The sequence below is a fragment of the Myotis myotis genome, unplaced genomic scaffold (genome assembly GCF_014108235.1).
Source record: "Myotis myotis isolate mMyoMyo1 unplaced genomic scaffold, mMyoMyo1.p scaffold_m19_p_18, whole genome shotgun sequence".
Taxonomy (NCBI): domain Eukaryota; kingdom Metazoa; phylum Chordata; class Mammalia; order Chiroptera; family Vespertilionidae; genus Myotis; species Myotis myotis.
This window is the reverse complement of record NW_023416322.1, coordinates 8,317,148-8,332,539: the sequence shown is the minus strand read 5'-3', so window position 1 is coordinate 8,332,539 and position 15,392 is coordinate 8,317,148. Positions and strand designations below refer to the sequence as shown.

Genomic DNA, 15,392 nt, shown 5'->3' with positions numbered 1-15,392 from the left:
TCAGAAACTACAAGAGCCCAGCCATCTAGGTTTGAGCTTTGAGAACCACCGAGATAGGACATTTTATGTTTTTAACTGGTAATGACCCGGGTAGACCACACTTTTAGGAAAACAAATAGCACAAACATGCACACACTTAAGACAGATGCATGAGAATGACCAGGAATGAATAGGTTAATTACTTTTAAAAAACATGAGGTGTAAATATAAAGTAGCAAATTCACTTTTTAAAAATCCGAATTAATGTATCTAACTGAGTGATGTCCTTAAAATTATAAGCGCCTCCCACCTGTGTTCTAAGGATGCAGTTCTTGTTCAAAATATTTTGGACATTTTATTTGGAACCGACTTCTGAGTCAGTTTAGAAGCCAGATGGGATCAGCTCCATTTGTTTGTAACTCACAGTCTCTCCATCCAGCTTGACCATGTACCTACTGTCCTGCTTCCAAAACACAAATCCCCCTGAAAGAAAAGCCTGCCCATCACTGAGGATACTGACAAAATGCGCCACAGGCTTAAAGGCGAATTCCAAATCGGGGCCCAGATGTGCTTGGGAGAATGACAGAATTCTGTGTTTGGCATCCCAGGGTGCCCACCTGGAAGTGGGCAACACTCACTCATTCAGCCTCAGGCCGAGAGCTGGAGGTGGAACGAGAGACCAGCCTGTTGGCACACGCCCTTCAGAGGGAGTGGAACTGTCATCGCCATTTCACAGGCGAAGCCAGGAAGGCCAGCAGGGCTGAAGGCTTTGTGTACGGCGATGACATTCAGGTGGAACCAGGCACTACACTCTAGACAGGCATGTCAAACTCACGGCCCACGGGCCGTATACAGCCCTCAACGAATATTTTTGCAGCCCAGCCAATATAATGGTATGTAAGAAATGTTTTAATAAAAATTTCGTAACTTCATTTTTACAATATCCTGTTATACATAATTATTAATAACAAACTACAATGTTCGCTAATGACTGATTACTATAATTGTGTTGCCTTCATTTCCCTTACGTGCCTTACGTGAAGACGCACCATTTCTCTCCACTAATACTAACAGCGAATATTTTAGCAGCCAACTGCCATGTCATTAGTCTTGTACTGATTTGTTTGGTATGCACAACAAGAAATATTTCGCTTTCAGAGAACAAGAAAAATAGGTTTATTTGCATTACACTTATTAATTTGTGCAGTTATTCAGTGTCTGGTAAGTTAATGTCCAAGAAAAAATATTAATTTTTATTAAAATGTTCTATTATTTTATGTTAACGATGACTTATTTATTTCAGCCCTTTGTATTCAGCGTGTCTCTATCGAAATAAACCTACGAAAATTGAAGCTTTTGTTTTTTTGCAGCCCACATAAATTCAAACCTTGTTTATTTGGCCTGTGTTAGCCTTTGAGGTTGACATGCTTGCTCTAGACAGCGGTTCTCAACCTGTGGGTCGCGACCCCTTTGGGGGTCGAACGACCCTTTCACAGGGGTCGCCTAAGACCTTCAGAAAACACATATATAATTACATATTGTTTTTGTGATTAATCACTATGCTTTAATTATGTTCAATTTGTAACAATGAAAATACATCCTGCATATCAGATATTTACATTACGATTCATAACAGTAGCAAAATTACAGTTATGATGTAGCAACAAAAATAATTTTATGGCTGGGGGTCACCACAACATGAGGAACTGTATTAAAGGGTCGCGGCATTAGGAAGGTTGAGAACCACTGCTCTAGAACAAGCTAATTACCTTTGAACCAGGGAGTGGATGAGAATGGGAGGCCTGACCCACCAGGCCATGATGTCAGATCAGAAGAGGAGGCTCCAGCCCCGCCTCTTTCTTCATCACCCAACAAAAGGCTCTTTTGAATTAACTGAATATTTTGGCACCAGTCTTGGTCGATTCTTTCTCCTTCGGTGGGTTGACACATATTTCTAGCATCCCACAGAGTCCAGGGAGAACGAGGAGGGTGGACGAGTCCTCCTCCACGTAGCTATGAGACCTCTGGTCTTTGGAAGGAGGCCCCAGAGGACTGCTGGCCCCCAGAACGTCTGCCTGGCCCTCGGGCGGAGGCCTCCCTCCTTGCTCCGCCCTGAGTTATTCTAAAGTGTTCACTTTGGGGGAGAGGCGAGGGGAGATACTAAAAGTGGAATATTATTTTGGATATATATCAAGCTTTTTCCTAATCCCACCCTCAGCTCCTCAAAAGGCCTTTAAAGTCATCTTCCTTTATGGCTGCCTCCCCAACACCCTACGGTCTAAACCTAGCATTTTATGTTTTGCATTGCTCTCTATTTTGTGTGTAATTCTCTCTCTAGTCAGAGGACATGCCCAATGGCTGATGTGTGAAAGTCTCTTTATTTTCCATAACATCCAGGATAGTGCTGGGCAGAGCAGACACTCAGCCATCACGTGGTGATGGTGATGATGCCAAGTCACATGACCATGGCTCCCTCGTGGTGTTGGGCACTGGCCTAAGAGCGCTATTGATGGGTATCATCTCATGAGTTACACAGTTGTCCTCATCACAGTACAATGTCTGAGTTGCTATTACCTCCACGTTTCAGATAAAAAAGGTTAAATAACCTATTCAAGGTCAAGGGAAAAAGCTTGGTGCTAATCTATGACTCCTGAACTCCAAAGGCAGAGCTCCTAACACTTGGACACTGCTCCCTCCTCAAGATCCCAGACTAAGGAGTGAGGACACCCCCTACCTTGTCGCCACCCATGTGTCCGCCATGCCCCAGCCAGGCTCTCTTGCTTCCTGCTGAACCTCCACATTCTCCAGGTCTCCAGGCTCAGGGGAGCAGCAGGAGGAAGGGCCCTCAAAACCAGGGGGTGATTTTAGGAACCATCACCAAGGTGACTGAGGCTGAAAGAACTGGGGAGCAGGGGAGGGAAGCTGCCTGCCAGACAAGGGCAGAGCCTTGCTGGGCACAGACCTCTTCTCCCTCAGGCCCGGCTGCCTTCCCATTTGGGGGCCACTCTATCCACACCCATTACCCACAGGGCTGAAAGTCCCCCAAACACGGTCCTGCCTGAAGCCCAATGCCTTCCCTCACCCCGACAGGGTGAGGGGGCCACAGCATAGCCACGTGCCCACAGAGAATAACTGTCGCTCCAGCAGAAAGCAGAATACATTGATTTTAACCCCCAAAGCAGAACTCCGTGTTCTGAATGAGAGGCATGGGTGGGGGCCAAGGTGCTGAGGACTCTGCCCATATCTCCCTGCCCATCTAGGTTCCTGTGGCAAACAGGACACGGCAGAAGGAGCACGGAGGTGGGCGTCGGGATACCCGGTTTGGGTCCCAGCCCTTCAGGAACTCTCTGCTCCTCGGGCACCTCACCCTTCCAGCTGGGGGGTCGCTGCACAGCTTGTAAAGGGCCTCGCAGCTGCCCGGTCTACAGCTCTGGGGCCAGGCTGCGGAAGCCGCCCTGCCAGTCACATGCTCTGGCACCAGCCAGGCTGCAGACATGGAGAGCTGATGCAGAGATAGCCCTTCTCCCGGCCCACTCCTGGGGAATTTGACCCTGCTCCCCCTCACCCACAAGCCGGCTCTGACAGTCTTCCAAGGAAAATGCTGACCTCTGGCCTGCTTGAGTCCCAGTTAAACAAAGAACTGCAAGCTGGTGAGCTGGGACCGTCCTCCCGAGGCCGGTCATCTTCCACCTGCCAGCTGACTCCGGCAGGCCACACCCCAGCGGCACCGCCCCAGGAGGGGCCCAGAGCTCCCAGAGGGGCCCCCAGGCCCACGTGACTTCAGTGAGAGGTGAGGGAGGGGGAGGGGCCAGGAAGCAGAGTTTATGGGTCGCTGCGCCAGTGCACCGCCTGCCCTGCACAGCTGCCACTCAAATCAGGCTTTCAGGGCAGGACGCCCTCGACTTAACCGCTTCAGCTTGTTCTAGCCAAGCTCAGGCTCCATCTCAGCCAGGCAGACTCGGCCCCCATGGCCAGGAGGGCTTGCCCGGGGTGCCTCTTGGCTTTACAAATGAGGCCTGCAAAGTGAGTCACCCAGTGCCCTTCTGCTCAAGATCTGTTTTGCAAAAAGTCCTCCTCCCCAGTCCACCTTCGACGCACCACACCTCACCAGCCCTCACGTACATAATTTCAACAGCTATGTGGGTGTGTTCTGAACGTGACTAATGTACAGCATCTTGCAAGAGAGAAAAAAAAATCCCCAAACTCCCGTATGTGTATCCAAGAACCTCCAGGGGTCTGTATACCCCAGTATGAGGGATACTGTCTTAAGAAACCAAAATCTAATTTTAGGGGAAAATGTCTTTTAATTGCAAATTAGAACTGCAAACGAGACGTTTTCTCTTTATAACTGGTAGACTAATAGAAAGGCATATTGCAAACACTCTCACAGAATCCAATGAGAACCAAGAGCTACACAGCTGTCACTCATTCATCCAATATTTACGGAGCTCCCCCATGTGCCAGAAGATGCCCCTGGCCCTGGGACTCAGTGGTGAACGAGACACTGTCCTAACCCTGGAGGAGCTGCTGCCAGTGGGGGAGGCAGTGAGGGAGACAACACACAAGTAAGTAATGTAAGTGCTGACAGGGAAGAGCGCTGTGAAGAAGGCAGGCAGGGGACGAGGGTGGGTGAGGGTGTGCGAAGGGCTAGTCTGACAGAGGATGGTCAGGAAATGGGGTCACAGCAGGGGCCTGACTAAAGAGGGTGAAGAAGGGAGAGTAGCTGGGAGTGATGGGGGGAGCAGCTCCAGGCAAGGGAACAACCTGGAAGGGCCCCAGGGCAGGAGCAGCTGGAATCTGGGGAAGAGCAGAGGGGCCTGGGGGAAGAGCGGTCATCAGGGGTGAGGGTGTAGCTGGCATGCCACCAGGATGAGTCTGACTTTATGGCAAGTGTGACGGGAGGCCCCTGGAGGTCTGAAACAAGAAGTGATGGGTTTTTTCCTTTTCTGTCTCCGTCCACTTCCGGCCCCTTTGTGTGCATCTGGTTGCCCCATCAGATGGGGAGCTCAGGGACGGAAGGAACTACGCTCCCCTACCTTCTGACACCTTCCCTTCAGCCTCTGGCACAGGCCCCACTCAGGTAAGCTTCGCTGGCTAGTGCCTCAATCCAGAAACGTGCTCCTGGGCCGCGACCCTCGGAGCATTAGTTCTGGCAGAGGCTCCACAGTGAAAAGAGGCAAGAACTGTGCATCTGTCCCAGACAGACAGGCCTACCTGGACCTGCCCCCCACCAGCCTACCTCAGTGCACACACCCACAGGGATGGGCCACGTGGGGCCCTGAGGGGCCCAGGTGGAGGCTCAGGCAAGGCTGGTCCCCGCCCCCCAAGCTGAGGCTCCATCCTGGGGAATGACTGATACCAGGCCCTGCTTCAGCATCACCTCCACAAACAACCTCTCACCTCCAGTGCAGCCACAACCCCAGGGGAGCTTCAGCTGCCCGTTTCCATAGCAACCGGCCTCTGAGAGTTGCAGGCCCCAGAGAGAGGCGGCGGCACCTCCCGCTGCTGGTCCTGAGAAGCGTTCTGCCACCTGTCTGGGAAGCCCTAGGCTCCTGGAACAGGTGTCGCCCACGGTCACCTGCTTCCTCTCTCGGTCGACAAGGTGCAAATGGGGACCACGCAATGATGTGAAGATAGGATTTTCTCTTGGGTCCTATTTAAAGCTTATCCTGCACAAAATCTTGCTTTTACATTTAGAACCTGGGAAGCCAGGGTGGGGGCAACCCGGAAACAAAACAAGATCACACAGCTGGAAGAACTTGAGGTGTTCTGTCCTCGGCGTCTCAGATGACACCCCACCTTGCAGAGAAAACCCGAGTCTTTACTTTTTACAATGAATTAAAAATAGAAACACCAACAGGAAACACTTTGCTTTTTTCTAAGTTTCTGAAACGAGATCCCAGCCTGGGACCCTCGTTTCATCATGACACACCCCTTTTTGGTGAGGCCAGCAGAGCCTTCTGCTCTACCTCAACCCCACAGGTTGTGGCTCAAACCAGGGCAGGGATGAGGGGCTGCCTGGGGTGACTGCAAAAGAGGTTCCTAGGTTTTCTTTTAGAATAAATCATTCACTGCCCCTGCTACAGAGATACGGGCTGAGTCTATTTTCCAATCCTAGAAGAGTATGTTCAAACTCACAGAGCAGGCCTGGTTCAGACACTGGGCACATCAAGCCAGCCTCACCCCAGGGGCCGGCTGGCACCACCAGCTGCTCCTGAGACCAGCGCCCACCCGCCATGAGAACCCCAACCCATCTGACCACTGGACAAAATCAAACCAGATCAGAAAATACTCCTTCCTTATACTTAAAGTGAACTCATTCCTGCAACTCCTCTCTCCTGAAAGATGCCAAATCTATATCATAAATAGCCAGTGACCATAACGCCGTAACGCCATAATGACCAAACGACCGGTCACCAGGAGGTGCATTGATGGGTCTTGCGGTGTGGTGGGTCTGGGTCTCACGTGATGTCGCATGCTGGGCCTCTAGTCTTTAAATAAAAGCAGAACTAAGGCCGAAACCGGTTTGGCTCAGTGGATAGAGCGTCAGCCTGCGGACTGAAGGGTTCTGGGTTCGATTCCGGTCAAGGACATGTGCCTGGGTTGCGGGCACATCCCCAGTAGGAGATGTGCGGGAGGCAGCTGATCGATGTTTCTCTCTCATCAATGTTTCTAACTATCTCTCTCCCTTCCTCTCTAAAAAACCAATAAAATATATTTAAAAAAAAAAAAAAAAACCAGAACTAAGAAGTATACCCAACTCAATTCTCTTCTCTCTATCCCTTTCTCCAACCTAAGGAAATAACTATTTCTCAAGTTCCAGCCTTTACTCTTCCTCTTTTATTTTTGTTAACCCTTACCTGAGGATATATCTTCTCCATTGATTTTTTTTTTTTTAGAGAGAGAGTGGGAGGGAGAGAGAAAGAAACATTGATGTGAGAGAGACACATCGACTGGCTGCCTCTGGCACGGGGATTGAGCCTGCAACCAAGGTTGACTGGAATCGAACCTGAGACCCTTCAGTCTGAGGGCCGATGTTCTAACCACTGTGTGAAACCAGCCAGGGCTTCACTCTTCCTCTTGCCAAAGAACTATCCCCTGTCTTCGAAATAAAAATAAAGCCCACGGTCCCCTATAAAGGTAAGAGAGAGAAAAAATGTACCATGTGGCTGCCCCAATCCTGTGAGAAAGCACATCTGGTGGGGCTCACAGAAGCAGACACTTACAGCCTAGGAGAGGGTCCCTGTCCTAGGAGAGGGTCCCTGTCCCCTCTACTCTCTCCATCCCTGTCCTTCCCTCCCCACACTCCTCGTTCTGCACACACAGGTGGGGTGTGGTGAGCCCAGCTAACTGTACCTATCTCACTGCTCTGGGGGTACACAGACCATGCACATCAGGTATTCCGACAGGGTGGACACACAGTGCTGGTTGTTATTAGCTACTAGAGGCCTGATGCATGAAATTCATGCAAGGGGCTCGGCCCTCACAGCCCCAGCTTTGTCTGGAAGGTCGTCCAGCTGTCCAGTCTAATTAGCATATTACGCTTTTATTATTATAGATTCTTTAGGAGGACCACAAATTTTCAGAGAGCAGATTATTGACAACGATGTCAATAATGTGTCATAGTTGAATCCCCACATTTAGCTCAGTACCAGGCACACTGTCAGAATTTAAAAAAATAAAAGTGAAGATGTTCGTTAGCTCTCGTTAAAGAGGCCGCAGACTCCTTTCCTACAGCTCCCTGCTCTGTCCCCAGGCTGCCTTGGCTTATTGCCCCCAGGGGACAGTTATCCTCACATGACCTTCTCTCTTCTCATTCAGAAGAATTCCCATAAAATCAGCCAGTGAAATGCTCTAAGAAGGCCAGTCTCTCTGCATCCTGCCCCACCAGGTCTTGCCAGGCCTCCTGGATGGTGCTCAGTAACCAGCAGAACAATGAACCAGCAGAGAGATTCCAGCCGGTGGCAATTAACACCTCCCAGCTGGGAAGGTTTCCCTCCAGGATGCCCCGATCTGCCTGCCGATTCCTCTTCCCGCTTCTGGGAAACACCAAGTGCTGCCACCGCATTGGGAAGACCCCACAGGTCAAACAGAAGAGCCCGATGGGTCCAGGAAACAAGACTGGCCAAGTGGTGACTGTTGAAGCTGAGTGATCGGAACGTAAGGATTCATGTCACTATCCTCTCTCCTTTTGTATACTTTGAAAAATATAACAAAACATTAATAATATTTTGCCAGAACCAGGGCACAAAAATGCAAAAGGTTTTCTTTTCAAATCACAGGGGGAACTCCAGGCCTAAGACTTCCAGTTAAAAGAAAGGGTCCGGGAAATTTCTCTGGCTCGTTTGCACTGGAAGGACCAAGGAGTATTTAGGTGGTGTGTGGAGATAACATTGGCCTCTGTGAGCTTGGGCAAGTCACTTCGCTCCTCCGCTTCCTCACCCTTAAAGCTCAGGTTCTGTCCTGCCTCACAGGGCTGCCCCATAAACGTGACCGCCCTTGAAGAGTGCCTACCTAGCCAGGGTCTGGAAGCGGCCCAAGTGCCCATCAGTAGATGAGTGGATAAAGAACTGTGGTACATTTACACAATGGAATAGTACTCGGCCATTAAAACAAAAAAGTCTTGCCCTTATCCATCCTTTGCTAACTGAAATAAGCCAGTCAGGAAAGACAAATATCCCATGATCTCACTTATATGTGGAATCTAATGAACAAAAATAAACTGGCCAACAAAATAGGTCCAGAGGCATGGATGCATGGAACAGACTGCAGAGGGGACGTGGGTGGAGGGGACGGGAAGAGATTAATCAAAGAACTTATATACCAGCGGCTCTCAACCTGTGGGTCGAGACCCCTTTGGGGGTCGAACAACCCTTTCACAAGGGTTGCCTAAGACCATCGGAAAACACATATATAATTACATACTGTTTTTGTGATTAATCACTATGCTTTAATTATGTTCAATTTGTAACAATGAAAATACATCCTGCATATCAGATATTTACATTACGATTCATAACAGTAGCAAAATTACAGTTATGAAGTAGCAACGAAAATAATTTTATGGTTGGGGGTCACCACAACATGAGGAACTGTACTAAAGGGTCGCAGCATTAGGAAGGTTGAGAACCACTGTTATATACATATATGCATAGCCCAGAGACGCAGACAACAGTGCGGTGAAGGCCTGTGGTGGGGAAGGGGCTGGGTGGAGGGGGGACAAAGGGGAGGGAAATGGGGGACAACTGTAATACCAACAATTAAAAAATATATTTGTAAAAGCTGTGGTACATTTACACAATGGAATACTACTCAGCCGTAAAAAAAAAAAAAAAAAAGAAGAAGAAGAAAATTTTATCCTTATCCATCCTTTGTGATGGCATGGATGGACCTGGAGAACTTTATGTTAAGTGAAATAACATTATGTTAAGAGAAAGACAAGTACCATATGATTTCACTCATATGTGGAATCTAATGAACATTAACTAACAAGCAACATAGAGACAGACTCATAGACAGAGAGCAGGCTGCCAGCTGTCAGGGGTGGGGTGCAGGAGGGCTGGGTTGGGGTGGAGGGATTGAGCAAAAAAGAAAAACAGAAAAAACTCATGGACACGGGCAACAGTGTGGTGATTGCTGGGGGGAGCGGGGTATGGGAAGAGGTGCAGAGTGTGGGGGGGGCGGCGATAAATGATGATGGATGAAGACTTGACTTGGGTGGTGAACACACAACACAGTGTCCAGATGATGTGCTGTAGAATTGTGCACCTGAAACCTGTATAATTTTGTTAACCAGTGTTACCCCAGGAAAAAATCAATAAAAAGGAGAAAAAAAAAAAGAAGCTTAATGGAATCAAACTCCAGAAGTCAGCTGGTGGCCAAGAGTAACTAAGGGACACTGGGGGGGAAAACCGTGTAGAGAAAGGAACTCAAAACTCCCCTGCATGGGGAACCTAAGTCCCCGGCCCGTGGAAGACTGAAGTGTTTGAAGCACAGCGTTTGCCACAGGCACTAAGCGAGAGGATGCAGAGCACCAGGCGGGGGCAAGGGGGATGCCCACCACTTGGGCTTGGGACGGCCATAGGTTTAAACAGGAGGCGTCGCTAGGAAGGGCTGTTGAGCATTTAAGTACCATAATGACTCAAAGAGATATCTGTACACAAATGTCCATAATAGCAGCATTGTTCACATAGCCAAAAGGTAGGAAAAACCCAGGCATCCACTGCTAGATGAATGGATAAACAAAATGTGGTATATCAGTAAAAGGAATAGTATTCAGCTACATCACGGATGAGCCAGGAAGCCATCATGCTAAGTGAAATAAGCCACAGAAATACAGTGCGATTCTACTTCTATGCGGTTCCTAGAGTGGTCACCGTCAGAGAGACAGAGAGTGGAAGGAGGGAGGAGCTGCTGTTTAACGGGCACAGAGTTCCAGTTGAGGACGAAAAGTTCTGGAGGTGGACGGTGGTGATGGTTGTACAAGAGTGTGAATGCCATTTAATGCCAAGAAACTGTGCGTTTAAACATGGTTAAAACGGTACATTTTACACTGTGTATATTTTACCATAATGAAATAATAAAAGAAAAGAGAAAAATACCATAATGACAAAATCTCAACTTTAGTTTGTATCCCTTCTCCCCAAGAGCTGCAAGCAGCCTTAAAATATACCCACTTGGAAAAATAGGTCACCGGGATCCCAGGAAGGCTGTGTCCTCCTCAAACAGGACGCCTCCTGTGATTGCCACCACCAGGTCAGAGCCAGCCTTATCCCTGCCCATCCGCCTGCCCAGGGAGAGGAGGAGCTGCAGACCCAGCATGAGGGGAGTGGTCGGCCCATCACAGGACAGGACAGAAGCAAGAGGGACACACGCCTCCCTGACAGATCCCACAGGCTGGACCTGACCGCGGAATGCATGAGGAGCTGGCCCTCCTCCCTCGCACCCCACCTGGAGCTGCCCCCTGAAGTCTACTGCCACCTCCCCGCCCCTCACTTCGCTCTGCAGGACCTGGAACTCCAGGGTAAACGGCCCCCAGGAAAGTGGCTTCCATGCCCACCTGGACGCAAAGACTGGTGGTGACAGTGAACACTGGGACAGAGCCTGCAGCAGGGAAGGCCATCCCTGCCGCCTCTCCTCCCCCACATGGCCCAGGGCTTCCCTTCCAGAATCCCACTTCCATTTCCTGACTGAGAGCCATCCTCCACATCTTCTCTCTGAGTTCCTCAGCCACAGGCCAAAACTCCCACAAATCTCTCTCTACTACTTCCCTGGGCTGAGTGCCGAGGCAGAGGGGGGTCATTCCCGCCACAGACCCTGGTACCCAGGTCCACAAACCAGGGAGAGAGGGAGGAGGCTGAAGGGCTCTGGGCAGGATGAAGAGGGTGCAGAGGGTGTGAGTCTCAAACAACTCTCCCCTGAGGTGTATCCAGTGCCGGAAGCGGCCCCAGGACCACACTGCCCACACAGAGGTCTGGAACGGGCAAACCCAACCCACACTGATAGAAAGCTGCTGGGGCTGCCCCGGGAGGGGGGGGGGCGGGGGGCAGGGGTTGGCTGCAAATGGGATGAGGGACATGTAAGGCGATGCAACCTTCTACATCTTGATGGAGTGGGGGTGACATGGGTGCATATACTTGTCAAGACTCAGCTAACTCTGCCCTTAAAACGAGTACATTTTATTGAATGTCAATTATACCTCAATTCAGATTTTAAAAGTTAAAAAACAAAACCCCTAAGAGCTCGGGGAAGCGAGCCACATGCTTTAGTAGGAACCTAGGAGGCAGACCGTACGTGCTCAGGAAAGATGGCAGCACATCCCAGAGGGCTGTATTCCCCGAGACCGTACGCTAAGTCCAAGAGGCCTGCAGGCCCCGCCTGCCCCACCTCTCCCACCAAGCCCAGGATTTCCGAGTCAGGCAAACAAGGACCCCATCAGACCTGACTCAGGGGGATGGAAGTTAGAGCTCCCGTGCAGGCTTCCAGCCCTTGGGCCTCCTGGACAACCTGCAAAAAATGTGCACAATGTTCCCTCGCAGCTTGTTTCTCAGGAGGTGAAGTACTCCGACTCAAACCCTGCTTTATTCAGGCACTTCCAGGTCCCTATTCTGTTTTTCTTTCCCTCCACATAGCCCATCTCAGGCCTGTGGACTTCGGAGTCTGTCCACTCCTGGTCTAACCTGGAGGCCGAAGGAATGGGGAGGCCGGCCTGCCCTCTTCCCTTCACAGGTCCACAGCCAGGGGATGGGACACAGGAGGAAGGGACATGGGCAGGACGCTTGGATTTGCTCAGGGGGAAAGCCAGCTCCAGGGGAGTCAACATTCAAGGCGCCGGCATTAACATCCCCTCCCCAAATCACCTTCTTCTAGAAGCTGCACTCGAACTCTGCCTGTCCCCCTTAATCATAGGGAGACCTGAGGCAAGTCACCCCTTCATCCTTTCCCTCCTACAGGCAGACTGGGGACTAAGGCATCGGCCTCACCAAGTCATGGAAGGGAGGAGACATACATCCCAAGCACAGGGCAGTGACAGGGGACAGCTAGAACGCAGAATCCACCCTCCTCTACCCCACTCCCTTCTGACCCTGCCCACTTGGAGCAAAGTGGGAAAGTGATCATATATGTGGGCTGACCTCATCACCGGGCCCGCCTTTCTTTTCCAATAGGAGGAGAACATGCTGTGTTAGCATGGAAATGAGAACGTGGGCCTCCAAGTCTTTCTAAATGTCAACAGATGTTTGCTTCCAGCATGCAGTGTCCCGAATTCCTGAGATGATGAACTGGACGGTGCACAGACTGGGACAGGGCAGTGGTGGCCAGGGGAGAAGGCCGCTGGCAGGGAGAGGAAGCTCCGGGCAGGTGCAGTCAGGAGGAGCCGAAGGCAGGGAGAGAGACGTGGATGCAGGATGGTGGGTTAGAAAGGCAAGAACTGGAGGCAGGGCCCTGGGGAGGCCGTCACGGGGCAGAAGGGGGATGGAATCAGCCATAATTCGATCCTCAGGCCCCCAAAGAGCTGGATACCAGCTGAGCTGTGTCCCCTGAAGTCAGAAATGAGGCATAAGCTGGCAGAGGGCTCTCACCTCCAGGGACCAGAAATAAGTGGGGCGGAGGGCAGCCAGGGAGCAGAGACCTGCACCTTAAGCATCTCCCTCGCACTGGCTCCTGCGGCAGCAAATGGGGGTGGCAGCAGGGGACTACCGGGGGTGTAACCTGACCCCAGATGAACAGCAGGAAACAGAACTACTGGCAATGGGTGTGTGCAGGCCCGGGCCCAGCATAGGACAGCGTAGGACGTAGGATGTGGTGTGGGGTGGGGGTGGGGGAGTTGGTGGCAGACAGACAAAAATGGCCACATGGCCCTGGATATGGGAATCTTCCTCTTTTCCTCCTGCTAAATGATTTCAGGGATGAGTTTATTTATCTTCCAAAAGGCCAAGAGGCTATTAATATCCCACTCGACAGACGAGGAAACCAGGAGTAGTCACGGCTCGGGGTGGAACTGGGACTGGAACCAGGCAACCCGGCTCCACACCCATGCGTCTGGCACTCCACCACCTGCTCTGGGCCGCACCCACCCATCGCTGCAGCAAGTCACACAAGCACACACACATGCACACACACAAACACACACACATGCACACACACACATGCACACACACAGCCCCAGCACATTCTGCCCCGAGGCTGAGGACTTCTTTCTGGGTGAAGGAGGCATATCTGACCGGAGGGAGGAAACAAAACTCCATTAATGCCCAGGCTGCCCAGAGCTCCCCGCGGGTTCCCTCCAGCTCCCCGTCCCACCCTGGGGATTCTCCAGCCTCCCCGGCCTTTTCCCACCCCAAATCTCAGCAGTTGGTGGGCCTAGACTAGAAGCTGCTGGTGGGTAATCCCTGTGCTGCTACCGCTGGCCCAGCATCTCCCGTGGACAGGCCACTGAGAGGAAATCCCTCGAGTGGCCGTCCACGTGGGGTCCAGCAGGAAGGCTGGACGCTTCTTAAAGGTCTCTGAGGAAGAAGGCCCCTCTCACTACCGATGTCTTCCCTTGCATCAACTTCACCCCTGTGGCCACCAGAACCATGCGCGTTGCTGCCTTCAACTACGAGGCCACACGACATAAGGGCTCCAGGAGAGCCTGAGCCAGTTTGGCTCAGTGGATAGAGGGTCAGCCTGTGGACTAAAGGGTCCTGGGTTCGATTCCAGTCAAGGGCATGTACTTCGTTTGTGGGCTTGATCGCCTGGTTGGGGCGCATGCAGGAGGCAGCCAATTGATGCATCTTGCTCATCATTGATGTTTCTATCTCTCTCTCTCCCTTCTCCTCTAAAATCAATAAAAATATATTAATAAAAAGAGGGGACTCCAGGAGACCAGGCCCTGGGGCTGGGTGGAACCTGGCTGGGTCTGACTATGCAGGGTAACTTCCCTGAGGCTCAGTTTTACAGATTCAGGAAGGAGGACAGCACAGGTTGCCGGGAGGGTTACCTGAGAGGACCAGCGTCAAGTGCTCGGAACAGTGCCTGTCCCAGAGTGAACAGTCGCCACTGTTACAGCTGTTGATGGTGTTCCCATCACGGGGGAAGGCCGCCTTCCTCCTGGGACACCACGAGAGACAGCCCAGGGAGGGGAGTGCCCATGCATGACGCAGCCGGCTGCCCCTGTGAGGAAGCCCTGGTCGCTGCACCTCCTACAGCAACGGACACCCAGAAAACTCAGCCAGGAGGATCCCTGAAAGGCTTGGGAGAGGATGCTGGGTCGTTCCTCCGGACCAGGTGCCTGGCTGGGCGGAGCTGGTTGGGTAGGTCACACATACCCCCACTCCCACCTCCAGCTGTTTCAGCAGCTCCCACACCCTCTCTAAGTAAGTGGGAGAGCATCCAGCCCAGCCCAGCACGGCCATCGCAGACCCGGTGCTCTTAGGAGCATGCAGATGCTTCGAATAGTTGCTGCTTCTTCAGACTGGGAGGTGGGGGTGGGTGTCCACAGTGTCGGCAGGAGTGGAGGGCCCAAGAGGGGCTACCCTGCTGGAAAAGCCTCCTCCTCAGCCCACAGCCTAGGCCAGGCCAAGCGGGCAGTGCCGGGGTGCTTGCCAAGGAAGCTGCCCTGTTTGCTCCGGGCACAGGGGTGCAGGGGCAGCCTGTGCAGCCCCAAGTCCCTGGCACTCAGTCCGGGGTGGGGGTGGCGGTTTTGGCCTGCCTTTGGGGTGGCTGTCCTCTTCTGGTTCGAGCCAAGGGATGCAGTGTTCCTCCAATAACCTAGAATCGGCCCATTCTGGCGCTAACACAGCCCCATGCCTTCCTGGGTGAAGTAGGGTAACTGAATCTTCAATCCAACCCCAAACTTAGTCACTGGGTCCAACCCCTGCCACAGGAAGCCCTGCACCCCTCAGGAGGGCAGGACAGACTGTCCCAACCCCTGG

At 51.7% G+C, this 15,392-nt stretch overlaps 1 protein-coding gene across 18 annotated transcripts in view; it reads right to left on the bottom strand.

Moving 5' to 3' along the window:
• The window catches only part of NFASC (neurofascin), a 181,257-nt gene that overhangs the window by 131,176 nt on the left and 34,689 nt on the right, over positions 1 to 15,392 (bottom strand). The gene's annotated exons all lie outside the window — the stretch shown is intronic.